The sequence below is a fragment of the Caretta caretta genome, chromosome 1, assembly GCF_965140235.1.
Source record: "Caretta caretta isolate rCarCar2 chromosome 1, rCarCar1.hap1, whole genome shotgun sequence".
Lineage (NCBI taxonomy): Eukaryota > Metazoa > Chordata > Testudines > Cheloniidae > Caretta > Caretta caretta.
This window is the reverse complement of record NC_134206.1, coordinates 134,409,802-134,431,878: the sequence shown is the minus strand read 5'-3', so window position 1 is coordinate 134,431,878 and position 22,077 is coordinate 134,409,802. Positions and strand designations below refer to the sequence as shown.

Genomic DNA, 22,077 nt, shown 5'->3' with positions numbered 1-22,077 from the left:
TTTCCGAAGTATATTTACATTATACTTATAGTACCATGTGCTTACTTTGTACTTGTGGATTCATTTCAGTGTATCTTAAATGTGCTAGGCAAAAATGCAAGAATAGTACCAATGTGAGCTGTAGAATTTTCTTATGCTTCCAAAATTGACTGCAAACTATCTGTCAATATCATCAAGAAGACAAAAAATAGAAAGTGTCTCAACCAATATATTTTTGCAGTATCACCACTGCATAGGATACGCATGTTTATCAACATCATTAATTATGTACTTGATCAAAAATTAGTGCAGCGTATAATAGCTTCAGTAATTACAGCAAATAATGCCAGGTTTTTGAACAAATTTCTCATTATACTGTAGTAGTATACCGTGGGCATGGAGATTGGGAAGCAAGCCTGGTTGCTAATGAAAATTCACCATGTTTGATGTTTTGAGTAATGCCTACAAAAATATAGTCTGCAGATCACCAAATTAATCATCATTAAAATTAATCTTGATATAATGAAAGCATCTAAAGTTGCCTTGGAGATCTAAGGAAAAAACCCTCTGCATTTCTGAGAAGGAGACAGTAGCGTATCTTGCTCTTGTATGTGCAGGTGCACATGGCTGAGTAGCTTGTAAATTAAACAACCCTAATTTTGCATGCATGTTTGCTAACTGATTTCAGAAGCTATGAGGTGCTGCATCCCTACTCACAGAAAATCAGTACTATGGAGTCTTATAGAACTTTTTAATTAGGGTGGAATTAGGCAGATATGAAGTGACTGAGTATTTTAGGTTGCTTTGAATCAAAGGCACTATAAGAATAAAACATAGATTTTGAAGCAAGACCCTGTCATTAAAAGGGAGCAAAGGTAGATTAGCTTTCAGAACTTTTATTGTGCTGTGCTTCATTTTGTGTCCAGCATGTTTCTGTTCAGCTATGAATAAAAATGAGAATCCAGAATTATGTGTTCTCTGCTTTTTGTTTATTTTGGCAGGGAGTAGATTTTTGAACCAGGTTTTTGTTTACATTGCTGTTCATTGTATTTCATTACACATTTTCCTTAACATGAGAGTGACCATGATTTTTATCTCTGCTTGCATTTTTGTAAGTGCTCCAACTTGGTCATTGTGTTCTAATCATTGACTGCGGAATTATGTATTTTTAAAATATTAAAACAATGGAAGCATCTAAGTAAACTGTACTCTGAAATTTGACAACAGCTTTAAAAAAAAGCTTTAAACCGCTTTAACCAATGCACTGTAAATGCAGATGCTTATGACCACCTTTTCATTAATGCTACCATCTGCCCCTATTTGTGTCCTATAAAAATATCTGCACCATGGTCCTGTAAGTCCTTGTGCAGAACGTAAGCTTGTTACACTCTAGTACAAGTGTTAATGGAAACAATGCATGGAGACAAAAGGCTAAGAACTAAGCATAGTCCTCCAGATTTAGCTCACATCTGCTCCTCACCTGTCAGACTTGTGAACAGAGCTGGTTGGGAATTTTCTGTCAGAATTATTTTTGATAGAAAATTAAATTCTCTGGGGGGAAATTTAAATTCCGATGAAAAATTTTTATTTTTTTTCTGTCAGGAAACTGCTGCCCACCTGGAAGGCTCTGGTCAGCTTCCCTTTTTGTGTTTAAGGAGGGAGAAAAATTGACAGGTGGGCAGTTGGGGAGCTGCAGCTGAACTTGAGGGGAGGCAGGGAGGGTGAGCGCCCTAGCTGTCCACATGTCCGGCTGTCTCTCTGGCAGTTGGTCTGGGGAGACACAGAGAGCTTGGGCTTTCAGCTTCTGGCAGCCTGTCTGTAAGGCTGTGAATTTCACTTTCTGCTAACGGTGAAATTAACAAGAGCCCTTCAGACAGGCTGAAATGCTAAAAATTCAGTTTGGGTTCTGCTAAATTGGAATTTTCCTGGAAATTCCTTTCCTTGAAAACTTAGATTTCCATTTCCAAGCCAGCTCTACTTGCTAATGTGCAGTGTTTTAAAGGTGGGATGGGCAGCATGGGCTTGTTTGAGGAGATATGGGCATCATTATCTTCATCATGCTAATGCTACATGCTAAAGTCTTACTCCCACTACTAGGCAGGTCTAACTTGAAGGCTGGACAGCAGCACTGTCTGCCGTGCTCATCAGATTGGCTTCCCCAGCTCTCCCCGTCCCCCTAATCATTTTTAACCTTGTGTTTACGCAAGCAACCCTTTTCCCAGCTCTATACAGGTTCAAGCCGTCAGGCCTTACAGACAGACTCAGCATTTTAGATCCAAAGCTCTTTCTGTTTATATATTCAAAATGAGAAATGTCTTCTGCCTCATTACCTGAAGGGGAACCTTTGTCTTTCTAATTATTATCTATTATTTGTGTTGTGATATTGCCTAGGAGCACCAGTCATTGACCAGGACCGTATTGCACTAGGCACTGTACAAATACAGAATGGATAGAGATATCAGAGGGCCTCTTTGACAGGGCCTCATTCATGTAGCTGATAAAATACAGGATATGCTGTGAGAGTGGGACTGGCAGCTTTCAAAAATGACTTTTATGAAATATTTCTACCCCACAGTGGGCATGCTACTGCAGGAAGAGATCTTACTGATGCTCCAGATATACATGTAGATGTATGATGATCCAAGTTTCCATACAAAAGGTTTATTCGCCATCTTGTGAAACCTAATTGCATGAGATTATATCATGACCATGAGGCAAGGGGAATTCTGGATCTTCCTATTGTTCATTTAGAGGTTGGATTTTGTGGAGTAGGGCACATGTACATCCTAATCCTGCAAAGTGATCCCTGGACACCAAGCTTTCATAACTGCATGGAGCCCACTGACTTTAGAAATGTTCTCTTGTAGTAAACATGGGAAATCCTCTCCAGCATCATTTCTTAATAATGCACTTAAGGTAGATTTTATACATCTACATTTTATACAAGGTAACAAAAATAAATGTAGTATTTCATTATTAGAATTTTACATGAGAATCTCAACTTTCATTTTAAAAAAAAGTTTCTATGGTTGTGGAGAAAAGCTTGAAAACATTAATTGAATGCATTCGAAAGGCAGAAGGCAAATTACAAGGATTCCAAAGGATGGTTTGGGGATTTTTATTTATTTTTTAAGTCATGGTTTGTGATTTTTTAAAGCCTTGGTGTTGGCCGTACAGCAAAAGAGAGATCTGTGTTTCTTCATTCCCTGTCTTCCAAGACTTAGGCAGTCAGAGGAAATGTCTTTTGTTTTTGATGTAGGCCTGATCCTGCAAAGATTTGCACACATGCTTATATTTACATGCTGTCTGTCAGTAGTCAATGATACTACTCATGCATAAAGTTAACAATCTGAGAAAGGACTGAGAATCATAGACACGTTAGTCTCTGTGGACTCAGTCCTTGCAGAGTGATCCATATAGGTGTGGTGATTTTTGTAGTGACCTCCTTATTCAATTACTATTGTTTGTTATAGTTCTCTTCTTTATCTTCAAAGCCAAAGAATAAACCAAAAATAAATATACTACACATGGGAGACCTGTGAAGTTGTATTAATAACACTGGTATCTCCATCTATAGATGCGTTTTGACTACTCTTCTACATGTTCTACTTTACTGATGGCCAAGGTCTCCCGCTTTGAAGTGCGTATTATGCTGTGTAATTTAGTTGAAATACCAATTTTATTTCTGTTATCTTTATATGTGACTTCTAAACATCTGTCTTAAGTACATACATTAAATATTCCTGGAAAGGATTTCTCTTCCATCCCTTGTATATGAGTAATTTTTGAAGTTTCTTCATTGGACAGTTTTAGCGGAGGAGCTTTAATTTAGTTGGTGCCATAAGTCTGAATTTAGTCTGTAAATGCTGATTAGTGAAGATAAGATGACTGCAGATGGATTTATTTATTGAAAAGATCTGGTAGAAGAGAGACCTTTTCTCCTTTATATTTTTGAATTATGTATGTCAGTGACATTCTCTGTGAATTAACCTTTTCAGTATTATCAAACTAATCAGAAATTAGCATTGCCTCTGTGCCATCATTTTTGCAACAATCATTTTAGTACTATAAAGTGAAAGTACAGTTGAAAGGCTCAGGATAAAAATGTCCCACAGCAATTCCAATAGCAAATGCATCAGGATTTGGAAGCTGTCATGAGGTGTGTGTGATCCATATACAGATTTCTGTGTATCAAAAAAAGCCCCATAAGAGAGAATTATAAGAGCTAATAAGAGTATTGTAAGCAAGACATGAGAAGTCTTCCTCTCTACTCCACACTGATTAGGCCTCAACTGGAGTATTGTGTCCAATTTCAGGAAAGATGTGGACAAATTGGAGAAAGTCCAGAGAAGAGCAACAAAAATGATTGAAGGTCTAGAAAACATGACCAATGAGGGAAGACTGAAAAAATTGGCTTTGTTTAGTCTGGAGAAGAGAAGATTGAGAGGGGACATAACAGTTTTCAAGTATTTAAAAGGTTGTTACAAGTAGGAGGGAGAAAAATTGTTCTTCTTAACCTCTGAGGATAGGACAAGAAACAATTGGCTTAAATTGCAGCAGGGGCAGTTTAGGATGGACATTAGGAAAAATTTCCTGTCAGGGCGGTTAAGTACTGGAATAAATTGCCTAGGGAGGTTGTGGAATCTCTACCATTGGGGATTTTTAAGAGCAGGTTGGACAAATACCTGTCAGGGATGGTCTAGGTAATACTTGAGTGCAGGGGACTGGACTAGATGATCTCTCGAGGTCCCTTCCAGGCACATTATTTATTATGATGGATGCTACAGAGGACTGAAATTAAATGCTGATAAAAAGAATAAATGCCAACAAGCATCCTTAAAAATAATATCTAAATTGCCAGGGTTTGTAATGTGTCCCCAGACCTGTGTACAGAAGGGGCCTTCTGTACATGACTCCCCCTTGCCTGCAGCAAGTGCTACCATCTCATTGGGCCCCATACCCAAGGGAGCTCTGAAGGAATCTGTACCTAGTGAACGAATAGGGTGGGTTTTGTGGGATGTACATCAGATCAGCAGGGAACAAGCCTGAGGCTGCATTATCTTTCCTGTAGAGTTCTTTCTTTAAGGGGAGATTCCAAAAGCAACAGCAGATGAGGAGTCTCTGCCAATGAAACTCTGCAGCCACAGGCAGGGGGAAAAGGGAGGATTGAAACTGCTCTTGGACGCTGACACTCTTTAACCTCAGGCAGATCCCCCAAGATCCAGAGAGTTTGGAGACACTCTGACAGGAAACCCTGTTCATGAAGAGAAGAATTTGAGGAAAATCTGCAAGGGAAACCTCATGGAGTTTTCCTCTCCACCTGAACCTCTGCTGTGGGATTTTCCAAGGGAGAGGGCAAACTGTATTCAGATCAGCCTCATTCTAGAAGCCACAAAACTGAAAGAAATTTGGAGACATAATAAGTGTTTGCATCAGTTCAGTATATTCTAAGTATCTTCTTATGATCAAACTGGGAGTCACTTTAAACACTGCTTTCATTTGTATTTTAATATAATATAATTTCTAGTCACGATAGGATTTGTAAAACTTTTTTTTTATTATTATTCAGTCAGTGGCGACCAGCAGACAATTACGAGTTTTAGTTTTTGTTTATAATGAGCTGAGAGCTGTTTTAGAGTTGTAATTTGTATTCCTCTTAAATCCATCTGGAGCAGCAAGGCTCCTCCTTATTGTGAACACAACTGAAATATTTTCTTATACAGCAGTTTGTCTTAATGCAGTACTGTACACAGCTTTGACATTTCATATTACTGGTTACAAGAGCACTGCAAGCACAAGATGGTGTTCGATCTGTCCCTGTGTTTTATACTGCCACTGATCACCATAGTATTTGAATGCCTTTCACTTAAAATCAATGGCAATATGGAAGTCCCTAATGTGTTATGGACTCTTTGGGACAGGAACTTTGTCCACCTTTGAGTTTGGAAAATTCCTAGCACACTTCGGAAACTCCTGCAATCTAAAAATAATAATTCTGTGACTATAGTCCTACTCTTGTTTTGTCAACTACTGTACACTGTGACAATTCACAACATTAGTCCCACTATTGTCCTCAGTTAAAAAAGTTTGCCCCTGTTAAGGGTGATTCCTCACTCTGGCACTTTGAGTGCAGAAGGTGGGGGCCCACAAGGATTCTAAAAATTAATACCGGCTACTCCAGGCTTGTATTAAACTCCCAGGGTTACAGTTTTTCTCTGACCTTGGATGGGTAGATGCTGCCACCACCCAAATGCAAAACTCCTTTGAGGACCCAGGAAGGCACACTTGGGAATTCCTTCCTGTGGGGTACCCTCAAGCCCCCCCTCCAACTCTCCCATCCCGGGAAGAGCTGAGAAGAAAAACAGCTGTTGCCACCAGCTAATTAAACAACATGTGCACAAACCTCTTAGGACACAAAAATCCAATCCTGTTCTTAAAAAAGGTAAATTTTATTAAAAACAAACAAAAAAAGAAAATACATCTGGAATCTCAGGCTATTGCTAGATTAAAAAAAAACACCTTCAAGAATTAAGCATCAAGAATAACGTTCTTGAGGTCCAGCTTAAAGGTTACAAGCAAAACAAAAGCATTTGGGGTTAGCACAGGGGAGTCCACAAGCCATAAAGAAATAAAAAGAGATAGACCTAATTGCGTCTTCCTAGACATTTCCTGATCTACTTACGTATCTGGGATTTCAAATGAGTAGTTTCTAGGTATGATACAGATAATTTTTTCATACTTGGCCCCAAGTTTCCTACAGCATAACTGCAGCCCTGTCTGCCTCTCTCCGAGAACCACCACAGACAGACAAAAGAGGAGTCTTGTTTCAATTTTAAAAAGTTCTAGCCTTCCCATTGGCTCTTTTGGCCAGGTGCCCACTCACTTCTTTTAACCCTTTACAGGTAGAGCAATTAAAGAACAGTTACTAAGAGGAATTTTATAGCTAACTGGCTGGCTGGGTCCATAAAAGGGAGCTCCCCCCTTCCTTTCATTTATTACATCCCCCCATTGATTTCAATATCTGTAAAAACCTGTTCTTCTTTGAATAGTGTCCCTAGACAGCTCCACTTCAGGTGCACATGCACCTGAAACTCTTTTGAAGGGAGATTTTTGTTAGCGGTGTCCATTTGATCTGCACATGCGCGGCTGATTTCCTCATGTCCCACAATGAGGCTATATCAGGCTGCACAGACAAACTGCCTGCAGTTCCTTCTCAACCACATCGGCCTGAGACAGAGCTTAGCAGGTCCACGTTGTGTGTGCTTCGGCTGCATGCTGACTTCAGTCTAGCTTAGTTTATTTGTGTTTAGTTAGTAGTAGTTAGTTACTGGCTATTTGGAAGTTTTATTTCCTCCAGAGAAATCCCCCCTGGGAGGGCCATACACGATTCACCGGGATTTAAACTCTGCTTCACATATAGACAGGCAATCCCGCTCAGCGACAGACACACTAAGTGCATTTACTGCTTAGGGGAGTTGCATTCCCACAGAAGTGAGTTTAGCCCTCAAATCCAGGGCATGGAAAAGCTGGAGAATCAAGCTCTGACTGTTAATAAAGCACTTCCTTTGGGCCATTTTGGAGCCAGGTCAGGCGAACTCCCTGTACACCAGTCTGAGACTCTGTAGCACCTCGGTGCAATACTCTCCTAGAAAGAGGAAAGCCTCAGAGATCTCCTTTAAAGAGTCCAAGAAGAGGTACTTTTTACTTGCCTCATAAGGAATCCACTTCAAAATACACCTCCGAGCAGGTCAACAGCCTCCAGTGACTTTGACCACGAGGCTCTCTATACTATAGAGATGAAAAGCTCCTTCGGTAGTGGTGAGGTGAGAAGGCCCTAGTACCATCCTGCAGAGATGGTCATAGCAAAGAGAGAAAACCAGTACCATCGTATTTAACCCCTTTCTCAGTACCCCTGTCTAGCTGTTCAGTACTGTGCAAGAGTAAGCCTTCATCTACATCAGCGCTGGCTGTGAAATGCTCAAAACCCTCAGTACTGACATGCAGGGACAAATTTATCGGTCCATTGGTACCACAACCTCACCTAGAGTTCTCCAGGGCCCCAATCCTCTTCCATCAAGATGTTAGGGAGACTCAAGCTTTTCCTCCCCAGCAAGACAAGGAAACATTTGAGGATCAGGAGATGAGGGCAGACAAAAGCTACCCCTCAGACTACCATGTCATCCTCATCATTGCATGAGGCCTCCTCTTCCATCTATGGGCAATGGATTTTTGGCAGTTGTAAAACCTCGTTAAACAGATGGCAAACTCCATAGAGATATCTCTTGAGGATGTAAAAGAATCTCAACAAACTGTTGGATCGTCTTTACTTTGTGACACCATCCAAAGTTACCCTTCCTATCAATGAGGCTCTGATGAAACCTGTGAAAACCATTTAGCAAGCTCTGGCCACAGTAACTTCTAAATGTAAGAGAGACAGTAAAAAGTATTATGCTCCCACCAGGGACTCTGACTTCCTATTTTCTCACCATATACCCAACTCTCTGGTAGTTGATGCAGTGAATGAACAGGGCAAACAACAATGATATAAGTCCACTCCAAATGACAGACACCAGAAGTGCCTAGATCGTCTATGGAGAAAATCTTACTCATCGGCAACCCTACAATTCCACATTGTGAATTACCAGGCACTGATGGCCAAATATAATTTTACAAATCATGCAAAATTTGGTTCTTTTATTAAACACCTTCCTCCAGACCAAAGGGAGCAATTTCAGGCTAGCATCGCTGAGGGGCAGTTTTACTGCCCAGGACATCTCTTCAGGCAGCTCTGGATGCTACCGTTACCACACCCTGTTCCATTTCCACAGCAGTGGTGATGCATGGGGCAAGTTATCATATTATCTTCACAAAATATGACTCTCCTACACCGAGCTCACTGATTTCTAGGCCTTCCTGACTTCTGATTAAGCAGCAGGACTTTCAACACTTCATGGACAAGGGCAAATTATTCGCCAAGATGGCCCTTCAAGTTGCAGATGATGCTGCTGACACCACCTCAGGCTCCCTGGTTCCCAGACTGGTGCTCCACCGTGACTCCTGGCTGCAGTCCAGTGGGCTCCCAAAGGAAGTCCAAACCATGCTTGAGGACCTCCCCTTCAATAACCAGAAACTCTTCAGTGACAAAGCTGATGAGTCCCTCCATTCTCTTAAGGATTCTCTTACTATCCTCCAGTTGCTGGGCCTCTATACCCCCGTCCCAACCTGCAGGTAGCATCGGTCATCTTTCCGACCCCGTCCCTGCACAACCTGCCAGCCCTACTCACAAAGCCAACCTGAGCTGTCTCGCTGCCTTGTTCTCAACCTCTATGGCATTCTATGCCTCCACCTCATCTGCCTCTGCCTTCCGTTAATACACCTCCAGGCAGAACTTTTGACTCCTTCCATGAGAACTGCAAATCTTCCTCCACTCTCCCGATTATGCTACCCATCACCTTTGGGGGTCATCTTGCCCTGTTCGCCCACACTGGGGCAAAATTACCACCCCTCCCGCCCACATTTCTCCATGCCGAAGAAGGGGAGTGGCTTCTGCCCCATTCTGGACCTCCAGTCCCTGAACAAATTTATTTGCAAATTCCATTTTTGCATGGTCATGCTTCCCCATATCCTTCCATGCCTTCCCCATGGCACCTGGTTCACAGCTCTCGATATGAAAGATGCCTACTTTAATAGACATCCACCCTGCTCATCACAAATTCCTACAGTTCATGGTGGGCACCTCCCATTACCAGTTCCGTGTCCTCCCTTTTGGATCACCACTGCCCCCTACTGTGTCTTCATGAAGGTTTTTGTGGTTGTGGCAGCTTGCATGCATTGGCTGGGGCGTTCCCTCTTCTCCTATCTTGACTCCTTGTTGCATACCCCTGTGCCCACCTTCTCACCAGTATCCGGACCCTGCATGCCCTGCTTGGCTACCTAGGTATCTGTATCAACGAGGAGAAATTGGTGCTTGTCCCCACATGCACCCTCACCTTCATTGGGACACGCCTGGATTCTGTAGTGGCCTGTGTCTTTCTTCCTTTGCACCGCTTTGCTGCCCTCAATGCTCTTATCGTGCAGCTTTGCCACCAGCCATGGATGCATGTCTATCAGTGCCACTCCCTGCTGGCCATATGAATACCTGCACCATGGTCACACTGTTTGCTCGCTTGCATATGCGTTACCTCCAACTGTGGCTCCACTCGGCCTACAACCCACAAAAGGACACTCTCACCAAGCCTGTCCTCATTCCCCCATCCGTCCTGACCTCCCTGGCCTGGTGGCACAACTTTTCCATGATCCTCACAGGTGTCCCGTTCGTGCCTCACACTACTCTCACCACTGATGCCTGACTTGCAGGCTGGGGAGACCATTTGGACAGCCACATGGCCCAGGGCCTCTGGTCACCCCTGGAGGCAAGGATGCACATCAACATTTTGGAACTATGTGCCATTCGCCTTGACTGCTTGGCCTTCCTGTCTCTTCTCCGCTCCCGCCACATCTAGGTGCTGTCTGATAACATGGCAGTGGTCGTCTATGTCAACAAGCAGGGCAGGGCCTGGGTCCGTGTCTCCCCCCCCCCCCCCGCTTCTGTGCGGAGGTCATCTTCCTTTGGAATTGGTGCCTCTGGCATGGCATCATCCTCCACACTGTACACCTCCCGGGGGCAAGCAATTCTCTCATGGATCAGCTCAGTCTCTCCTTCCGTACCACCCATGAGTGGGAACTCCATGGTCTCATGCTCCATTCCATCTTTCTCATTGCCTGGACCTGTGAGCTCCATTATGTCTTCTTGTCCATTCCCCTGCTTCTCCAGGTCCTGCACAAAATCCGGAAGGATCGGGTGATGATTCTTGTCGTGGCCTCTGGTTGGCCTCGCCAGTATTGGTTCCGAGATCACCTTCATCTGTGGATGGTTTCTCTGTCTTCATTCACCCAACTACTGCCCGCTTCCTTCACTGTCTTCCCAACGCCTTCCCCTCTGTGCGGTAACCTACCCACCCCTGGGACCTCAACCTTGTCCTCTCTGCCCTCACTAAGCTGCCCCTTGAACCCCTGGCAACCTGCTCTCTCACCCACCTCTCCATGAAGATGATCTTCTTGGTGGCCATCACCTCTGCACAGTTGGTCAGCGAACTAGTGGCCATGATTGTGGCTTGTGGAAGATTGTGTCTTCTACCGTGACAAGGTCTCCCTATGCCTTCACCCCAAATTTTTTCCCAAAGTGGTCTCCTTGTTCTACCTCAACCAGGGCATACACCTACCCGTCTTCTACCCTAAACCATACACCTCCTCCAGAGAGTGCACACTGCACTCCCTCAATGTCTGCTGAGCACTGGCCTTTTGCCTCCAGTGTACCTGTGACTTCTGTGCTTCCCTTCGTCTCTTCCTCACTATCGCTGACCGCTGTCGAGGCTGCGCTCTCTCCTAGCAACGTCTAGCTCACTGGATCTCTTGTATTGTGAACAGATATGGTCTCCCTCCCTTCTGCCCCGGTCACAGCACACTCCATGCAAGTTCATGCTGCCATGTTGGCTTTCCTTGCAGACATCCCGTGGCAGGACATTTGCTGTGCAGCCACTTGGTCCTCTGTCCATACCTTTACTGCCCACTATGCAGTACTACATCAGGGCTACTTGTGGAATAAAGTGCTACAAGCATGAGTAAAGGTATAAAAATCTGGCATTTAGTCACTCTGCCAGTCAGTATTAGTATTTAGAGGAACTTTTTAATAATTAGGATTCAGTCCTACAATACTTAATGAGCCAAATTCCATGTGAAGACTTTGGGAGTTTTGCTTGCTTAAAGAGTGCAAACTCAGACTTTAGTGACTGGCACAAAGCATTAAAAATCATAGAATATCAGGGTTGGAAGGGACCTCAGGAGGTCATCTAGTCCAACCCACTGCTCAAAGCAGGACCAATCCCCAATTTTTGCCCCAGATCCCTAAATGGCTCCTCAAGGATTGAACTCACAACCCTGGGTTTAGCAAGCCAATGCTCAAACCACTGAGCTGTCCCTTCCCCTGAAAATCCACTTGTGACTCTCCCATGGTCCTAATGCAGCCCTTCAGTATTCAACACTGCTTGATTTCATAGGATTTTTTAAATATTTCAACAGAACCTGTGAAAGAGCATGGCAAAAGGCATTAAATACAGTTATCTGCTTAACAGCTGTTCTACACTGTAAAAAGAAAGTTTGCAAGGACCAGTTTCCCTTTGCCCCAGGTTAATTGGCACAGAGGAGGGGGACTAGACTCAACACAAAGTTAAACATAGAACAGTGTAGGCCAAAAGGGTGTGCAGATTTATGTTGGCCACGCAATGAGTTCGGGTTCTGAGGCTGTGTTGGTGGAGGGAAGAAGGAGGAACAGCCTGGGGACATCTGTGGCTCAGAGCTTCGATTTTTCTTCTTGACTTTGTGCCCCACATCCCCAAAACTTTAGCCCAGGGCCCTCTAGATGAAAATATTCACCTTCCATCTGTGTTACAGCTGGCAGAGGTTTGAAAACTACTACATGGGGACTTCGCATTTCAGCAATATTAATCTAAATAAACATTGCAAGGAGGATTTATTAAAGTGCTGTTAAGGTCAGAAAAATGACAATGTAAAAATTGCACCATTTTACTCATCAGATTAGATCCATGTGTGTAGCCAGAAGCAAATCTGCTTTTTTTTTAGTGACCAACAGAAAAGTTTCTCACTCCAAAAACACTACAGCTATGGAAAAGTGTGGCAGTCTCTATTCTCTTTCATGCATTGTCAACAGAATTGTTAATTAACTTTCGATTTCAGAATCTTTATTCTAGGTGATGATGCACAAACCACAAGACTTTTGGTCCCTGGCTGGGTATTCAGGGCTGGCATACGGAAACAGAATGATTTTTAATGAGCAAATTTGGTATGGAAATCCATAAGAGAACAAACTTGCTTCATGAAACCATTTGTAGTCATTTTTCAGAGTAGAACTGCACTTTAAGTAAATCCACCCTATTTTTTTTTTACAAATAAATTTACTTGTTTAGTAATATTCCATTAAATGAAAATTATGATGCTTACAGCTCCTATAGAGAAATATTAAATTGAGTTTCCATATTTTTAAAATCACATATCCTTCAATTACAGATTTATCATCTTCTTTTGTTTTGAATAAGCCATGGGTATGATATTTATCTCCCAGATAAGTCCCCTCTGCACTGTATGAAAATAACTCTTTGTTGTAGAACAGACCTTGTTTTCTTCCATAAATGGACAAGAAACACACGTCTTACAGAAAAAGAAAGATGCCAAATAAATGAGTTTATTTCTTCACTCAGTAACCCCATAAGGAACAGAGAATATTTCCTTTGTTGAAAAAAGCTAAGAATTAAAATAATTGAAAGGATCTGTCGCACTCTGTGCGCATAAAAGAAAAATGCACTTCTTCCTTTTCTGCAAGTTTCTTTGCATGTGACCTACTGAGAAAGACTCGTCATATGGCTTATTCATACAGACCTTGCCTAAGAATAATAGGAATTGTAGGATCATATTCTTGTTTTAGAATTGCTTGAAGCTTATTATGATGGGAATAATTCCATCATATGAAATATCATACAATAGTAGTGAGTTTGTTTTCTCAGTAACATGACATGGCAGGCACTAATGCGGTTATCATTTTACTGTATATTATTTTAATTAAAAATTAATTTCATATAATGGAGTGCTGTGCTAAGGCTGTATAGTATAATGACCTACACTCCAGATAGCCAAGCCCTCCTGGATTTTAACCCCAGCTATGCTACTGACTTGCTGTATGATCTTGGGCAAGTCCCTTCAGGCTTGGTTGTGATAGCCTTCCTCACACTGAGTAATATCTGTAGTAGGAAGAGAGCCTGAGACATAAGCCCTTGTATTAGAGGCCTGGTATGAGACAGGACCTGCTCACAAAATTTGGCAAGAACAAGGCTGATATTGCAGAAATACACATTCCTAAGAAGTGCTAGAGACAGAGTACTCACACAAACACATCCCAATATCAAGTGGTACCAGAAAATCCTGATATCAAGGATGGTACTAAAACATTCCCCAAGGATAACAGGAATGCACTGACCCTTCGTAAAAGATAAGATCAGGATGACAGTACATAATAGAGATGTTTTGATCGAACCAGCATGTCCAAGACGATGGGTGATAACTAGTGATGTCAGGGAGCAGTAACTAGGTCAAAGGGGCAGTACTAACTTGTTTGTGTTGGGGTATAAAGATGTATCTCAGAGAGAGTAACTTTGTCTGGCCTTAGGGAGGAACGGAAAGTCCCGCCGTTCACTGAGTTGGTCCCTTGTTATCGGCATACATGTCTTAGTGGTCCAGCAGAGTCTGTAGGATACTAGTACCATGCTTTGGTGACAATAAACCTGGCTGGGTGCCTTCGTCCCTTAACAGATCTTGTGGTCATTGGGCGGTTCGCTCAAGGTCTGCCGTGCCAGCTGTCTGCGCAGGGCTGGGGCGGCACACAGAGTGAACACATGCACACAGCCAAACACCTATCAACATCTAACCACAATATCTTACTTCTCAAAAAGGCCTATTGATTTCCCTAACGAGTAAAGTACTACTCAATTTGAGTAAGAGTAGCAGAATCTGAATGTTAGGGTATGTCTACATTGTAATAAAACACCTATGGCTGGCCAGTGTCAGCCCAAACATCCTGGAACCCGGGTCCACCCTATTTCACTGGGTTCCAACCTAGGGCCATTCAAAACAGTAAATCTATGCATGGCCTAGGGTCTGGTACTTTCATGCGTGTTCCCTGGGTCACTTCCTACTCTTTTTCCAGTCTCTGTCGTCACCACAAATAGGTCTTGGGATCCCTCCTGGGTTCCTCTCTGGTCTGTCTCTGGAACCCCTTCTCCTGACAATAGCAAGTCATCACTCTCGGCTCTCTGTGGCTTGGCTGTGAGGCCCAGTCCTGGCTGTTTGGAGTCCTGGCAGCTTCTCGACAGGAGGCTGCTGTACACAACTTTCTCCTCCTTGGTCAACCCAGATTGAGTTGAGCCACTCCCTTGTGAATGCTCCCTCTAGTGGGAGCATTGCCAACAGAGCTGAGGAGGCGTGGCTTCCTGTGTCCAGAGCAGCTCCTTAACCCTTGCCTCGCCAGTGTGGGGCTGATACACTCTGTCACAGATACCCAGAGATAAAATTGTTTAATCAACTTTGTAGTCTACAGATTTTTTTCAGATGCTTATAATTTTGTCTAACATTCACTTTTTAGGCATAAATTTCCCATGTTTCCAAAAATAGGAGTCTGAAGTTAGGTTCCTAAAACCTTATTTACAGCCTAGTCCAAATTCCATTGACTTCAATGGAAAGACTCCAGTTCTCTGCAGTGGCTTTGGTTCAGAACCATAGGTGACTTGATTTTCAAAAATGCCAAGAACCCAACAGCAACCATTGGCTATAATTGCAGCTGCTTTTGATAAACGGTCACTTATTTAGATGTCTCAATATGGACTAGTCAGCCTGGCTTAGTCTCTTATTTTTCAAAATGGTGGCCTTAGCATGTATGTTGGACAGTGAACACATAGAATTGGGTAGTGAATGAAGCAGAAAGATGAAAAATAACAAATATTGAACAATTGATTCATTTTTGTGCACCTTCTGACCTGCACATTCACTGAGGTAGGAATTCTGCAAAAAAGTGGTGGTATAATTAATGACTCTCGTAATGCAAGAGCACATGGGAATAAAATTAAGCAGGCATCCTTTATTTTGTCATTTCCTGACTTTTTTAAATACTTCACCTTGCAACTCTAGTATTCTTTTAATTTAGCTTTTTAAATTAATTTAAATTAATATATCATTGACAAGGGGATCATAGAAATAAAATATGCTGAAGGCTGGGTGAGGGTGGGGTTAGCTTTGTGGTTTAAGCACCTTCTAACCACAGGTTAGAATACTAAATGATATTTCATTGTAGATAGCACTACACTTGCAAATATTAGCTAATTAATCTTCAAAGCACTACAGTGAGGAGAATGAGTAAATTTTGCTTGTGGGTAATAATACTTGCCTATTTCTCGGGAATGCATTGAGGATTAATTCTATTCTCAAAGCACTATACATAAAATAAGCAAAGTACTACATAAATACAAAAAATTATTATTTATTGTTATTGGATTGGAAAATATTAAGGTTAAGATTTCCAAAGCTGCCTAAATGTGCTGAGTCCTTAAGTAGTTACAAATATTTCCAGAATGCCTTATGCCTGACATAACCAAAATGCATGCAGCAGAAATCGCTACCAAAAATATTTACATATTAAATAGATTTGATTTAATCATGTGTTCTGGTGGGAAAAAAATCCATTCTCCGTCCTCTTGGCTGCACAGAGCGACTAGCATCAGATTCTTCAATAAGATTCTCAAGTGTCTTTTCCATCTGTCTCACTTGAACCTTCACACTTTATTTTCTTGTCTTTGAGGCAGATCCTCAGCTATTGTACATGTTCATAGGTCCGATGATGGATCTATGGTCAGTGATCCCTCAAAATTCGAGGATGATTGTCTTCATAAAATGATAGCCAGTTATGATTGGTGGAACTGCAGGTAACTAATGAGGCCATTCTGGGATCCACAGAGCTTATCGAAGTTGGAACAGACATTTCCTTGTGGATGGTGAGGATTTAGATTGTTGAAGATCTAGATTGGGCTACAGCGTGTTCTTTCCTCCTTTCCCATTTCTCCATTTCCTGTTCTCTTTGTTGGGTCTCAAAATGTTGGGATCCTTCCCTCAAGATCCTTCTACATTTTTGTCGGATGAAGGCTTGGGTTTCCTATGAGTTTATGGCAATGTTGCATTTCTTCATGTTGGCTTTGAGGGTGTCTTTGAAGTGCTTTTTTTGCCCTCTCCTCATCCACTGGCCTTGACTCAGTTTTGAGAACATGACCTGCTTCAAGAGTCAATTGTTTGGCATTCAAAGAACATGACCAGCCAACAGAGTTGGTGGCGAATGATCATAGCTTCAATGTTGAAGATTTTGGCTTGGGACAAAATGCTGCAGTTGGTGCATCAGTCATCCCTCTTAATTCAGAAGATATAGTGGAGGGATTGATGGTGATTTGGAGCTTGTTGGTGGAGCACTTTAGTTTTGTTAAGTATCAGAGGGGTAACCGTGTTAGTCTGTATCCACACAAACAACGAGGAGTCCGGTGAGAATGGGATTTTTACCCACGAAAGCTTATGGCCAAATAAATCTGTTAGTCTTTAAGGTGCCACCGGACTCCTTGTTGTTTTAGTTTTGTTGAGTGTGAGGCCTCATTGGTTATAGGCCTCAGAGAGAATGTTGACTGTTTTTTTGAAGATCTTCTGAGTGGGTGCACAGAGCACAGTCATCTGCATATTGGAGTTCAGTGACTGATTTAGTGAAAATCTTTGTCTAGGATTGGAGGCAACTGAGATTGAAGAGCTTGCCATCCATTCTATACTGGATGTCAAGTCTGCAGGGGAGCTAGTCAGTGATGAGAAGGAGGGTTGGAGTGATGACACAGACTTGCTTGACTCCTGTCTTGACTAAGAAGGGGTCCATTTTGGATCCATTGCTAATGACCATTGCAGACATGTTGTCATGGAGGAGTTGGGGGATGGCAACAAATTTTGGCAGGCATCAAAATTTGAGGAGCCATCTCCACAGAACCTCATGATTGGTGGAATCAAATGCTTTCATGAGATTGATGAAGGCCCTGGATAGAGGACAGTGTTGTTTGCAGCACTTTTCCTGAAGCTGGCAGGCAGTGAAGATCATGTTGCTGGTACTCCAAGATGGTCTGCATCAACATTGTGATTCTGGAAGCTGATTTCCTCAGCAATGGGGAACTGTCAGTTGAGGAGAATTTTGGCAAGGATCTTTCCGGAGGTGGACAACTGGATGATTTCTCTGTAGTTTCCACATTCTGATTTGTCTACTTTCTTGAAGATGGTCACAATCATGGCAGCCCTAAAGTTGGCTGGGATTGCTTCTAAATTCCAGATCTAGAGGATTAGGGCATGAAGCTGACGAGCCAGTTCTTCTCCTTTGAAGATTTTGGCAGGGATTCTGTCAGCTCCAGATGCCTTTCATCTGTTTGATGGCTTTCTTTATCTTGTTCAGCGCTGATGGAGTTCTAAGGTTCTCCTTGCTGGGATGTTGAGGGATTAAATTGAAGATGAAGATTTCATCAACATTGGAGTTACAATTCAGGAAGTCTTCAAAGTGTTCCTTTCATCGTCCATTGATCGATTTTGTTGTCCTTGAAAATGTTGGCTCTATCCCTGGAGAGAGAGCCCGTGGGTGCGACATCTGTAGAGTGCTTTGGTAGCATTGAAGAATCCGCATATGTCATGGGTGTGGGCGAGTTGTTGAATCTCCTTCACTTTGATCTCCCACCACTTGTTCTTCATTTCATGGGTTTTCCTTTATGTCCATCATCAATTCAAAGCTGAGGTTCAAAGGAAAGGAATGGACTTATGACCAACACTACCAGATGAGTATCTTTCCCCTGGTATTCTAAAGCTTCTTTCTGTTGTCCAAGGATGCACTCTTCTAAGGACTCTGCTCTGTATTCTCTTTCCCCCGCCATGCTGGTCCTTTATTCTGCTGCAAACCCCTCCTCTGGTCCTGACAACTTGTGCACTATGTCCCAGCTTGCAAAGGGACATGCACAAAGATGTAGATGCTAAGGCTCACTCCTGTGTAAATTGGGGCTTTGCATGCATACATACATTTGCATGTGTTCAATCCTGATTTTTTATGTGCAGCAGGTGTTACTCGTGCATTTTTTTAGAATCTTGCCCATATTTCTTATGCCAGTGCTTGACACTGCTTTCAGTTGAGTGTACTGGGAATAAAACAGCATTGCTCTAAACATGGTCCTTTTCATAATGTTATTTGGGCAGGGAGTGTGTCTTTTGGTTGTCTGCAATGCTATTATAGAATGTCTAAAATGTAGAGATACTAAAAACTGTGGACATTTATAAAAGAAAAAAGAAATGCACATGGGGGATATCTCCAAATCTGGGCCAAATTCTGAACCTGAGTTGAATTATTTCTGATTTATACTAGTGTAATTGAGAGTAGAATTTGACATTTTATTCTAAAATATGTTATACTTTTTTGTTCTTAACAGGGACAGTATTCAGGCTTATTTTTGAAAGTGTATAAAAATAGCTCTGTCTAACTAATGGTAGTATGAATAATACTGTTATATGGTAACATGACTGCTGAATAACCCTAATCATAAAACCTGTTTGTGAAATTGCTTTGTGTAAGAAAACATGCTGAGGCGATATTTGTTGCTCTTGCTACAATGAAACAAATATAGTATAAGTTTTCTTTTGTGTATTACAAAAACAGCATGTTAAGAGTAAACATGCATTAATCACTAAGCAGAGTAGTGCATACATTCAATATAGGTCTATTATATTTCTTTGATATTAGAAAACAAAAAGTGACATGTTAAAGTAGGTACATAACTTAACCTAGAGTATTGAGTTTATACCTGTTATAGTGTCATTTTTGTTGACTTTTCATTATATTCTTAAGAAAATAATGGCAGCCAACCGTTTGAAATAGTTGAGTCAAGAAGAAACCTGCCTACCCTGCTACATGAACTCTTCAGTGCCTAATACCCCATCGAATTTTTTTTTTAATGTACTATGTTGAAACAGTTGTTCTTCTAAAATTCTTATCCATCTGAACTGATCTGGACATGCCATACACAGATGGAAAGCTTGTTGTCTGAGGAATTTGTTTTTTGAAGTTGGTCAATTAGCAACCATCTGACATGACTACCAGAATTCTTACCTGAGTCTTGTTTTTCTCCCCACCTGTCCCCAAGATATTAGCTGTGTATCAGTGTAACTGAAATATAGCCCCATGACTAAAGGTGAAGCATAAGTAGTAGGATTGTGGAATCTGCTTTCCACTTGTCTAACAGTAACACCTAATACTTAGGCAACTCTCTGCTAGGCAACTCTCTGACACCACATTCTATAGGCCATTAACCTCTGATCCCACTGAGGGGTACCAAAAGAAACTACACCATCTGCTCAAGAAACTCCCTGAAAAAGCACAGGAACGAATCTACACAGACACACCCGCTAGAGCCCTGACCAGGGGTATTCTATCTGCTACCCAAGATCCATAAACCTGGGAATCCTGGACGCCCCGTCATCTCAGGCATTGGCACCCTGACAGCAGGATTGTCTGGTTATGTGAACTCTCTCCTCAGGCCCTACTCTACCAGCACACCCAGCTATCTTCGAGACACCACTGACTTCCTGAGGAAACTACAATCCATTGGTGATCTTCCAGAAAACACCATCCGAGCCAGTATGGATGTAGAAGCTCACTACACCAACATTCCACACAAAGATGGACTACAAGCCGTCAGAAACAGTATCCCTGATAATATCACGGCAAACCTGGTGGTTGAGCTTTGTGGCTTTGTCCTCATCCACAACTATTTCAGATTTGGGGATGATTTATACCTTCAAGTCAGTGGTACTGCTATGGGTACCCGCATGGCCCCACAGTATGCCAACATGTTTATGTTTTCAGCTCTCATCCCCTAGCCCCCCTACTCTACTTGCGCTACATTGATGACGTCTTCATTATCTGGACCCATGGGAAGGAGGCCCTTGAGGAATTCCACCATGATTTCAACAATTTCCACCCCACCATCAACCTCAGCCTGGACCAGTCGACACAAGAGATCCACTTCCTGGACACTACAATACAAATAAGCGATGGTCACATAAACACCACCTTATACCGGAAACCTACTGACCACTATACTTACTTACATACCTCCAGCTTTCATCCAGATCTTGGGAGACAGACCAGTCCTCGCTTACAGACAGCCCCCCAACCTGAAGCAAAGACTCACCAGCAACCATACACCCCAAAACAAAAACACTAACCCAGGAACCTATCCTTGCAACAAAGCCTGATGCCAAGTCTGTCCACGTATTTATTCAAATCACACCATCATAGGACCTAATCACATTATCCACGCCATCAGGGGCTCGTTCACCTGCACATCTACCAATGTGATATATGCAGTCATATGCCAGCAGTGCCCCTCTGCCATGTACATTGGCCAAACCGAACAGTCTCTACACCAGGGGTCTCAGACATGCAGCTCGCAGAATTATTTCCTGTGGCCCACCGTAGCTCCCTTCATCTGCTGCCCCCCAAGCGTGCCACGTCCCTGCTCCTCCGCCTACCTCTCAGCGCTTCCTGCAGCCAAACAGCTGTTTGGCAGTGCTTAGGACTTTCCAGGACAGAGGGGGGAGGAGTGGGGATGCGGCGTGCTCAGGGGAGGAGGCGGAGAAGAGGCAGGGCAGGGGTAGAGATTTGGGGAAGGGGTTGGAATAGGGACAGGGAGGGGTGGAGTTGGGGTGGGGACTTTGGGAAAGGGGTTGGAATGGGGGCGGGAAGGGATGGGAAGAGGTGGGGCAGGGGCGGGACCTCACGGAAGGGGTGGAGTGGGGGCAGGGCTGGAGGCAGATTGGGGAGCTTTTGTATCTTTGCTTGAAAAGGTGTCAATGATGTGGCCCTCGGGCCAATATACTAGTCCTCATGTGGCCCTTGTGGTGATTTGAGTTTGAGATCCCTGCTCCACGCAAAAGAATAAATGGACACAAATCAGATATCAAGAATTGTAACATTCAAAAACCAGTTGGAGAGCACTTCAGTCTCCCTGGACACTCAATAACAGATTTAAAAGTGGCCATTCTTCAACAAAAAAACTTCAAAAACAAACTTCAGCGAGAAACGGCAGAGCTGGAATTAATTTGCAAACTTGACACCATCAAATTAGGCCTGAATAAAGACTGGAGTGGCTGGGTCACTGCAAAAAATAATTTTTCCTCTGATACTCACACCTTCCTGTCAACTGCTGGGAGTGGGCCACACCCACTATGATTGAATTGGCCTTTTTAGCGCTACACAAAGTAATTTTCCCTTTGTTGATATTCACCCCTTCTTGGGTGAGGGAACTATTGGGAAAGGGCCACATCCATTGAATTGGCCTTGTTAGCGCTGACCCCCCCCGCCCAATTTGGTGAGGCAACTCCCATCTTTTC

General features: G+C 42.8%; 1 protein-coding gene across 3 annotated transcripts in view; it reads left to right on the top strand.

Annotated features, from left to right (window-relative positions):
- Positions 1-22,077, top strand: part of ARHGAP6 (Rho GTPase activating protein 6) — a 499,309-nt gene that overhangs the window by 405,481 nt on the left and 71,751 nt on the right. The gene's annotated exons all lie outside the window — the stretch shown is intronic.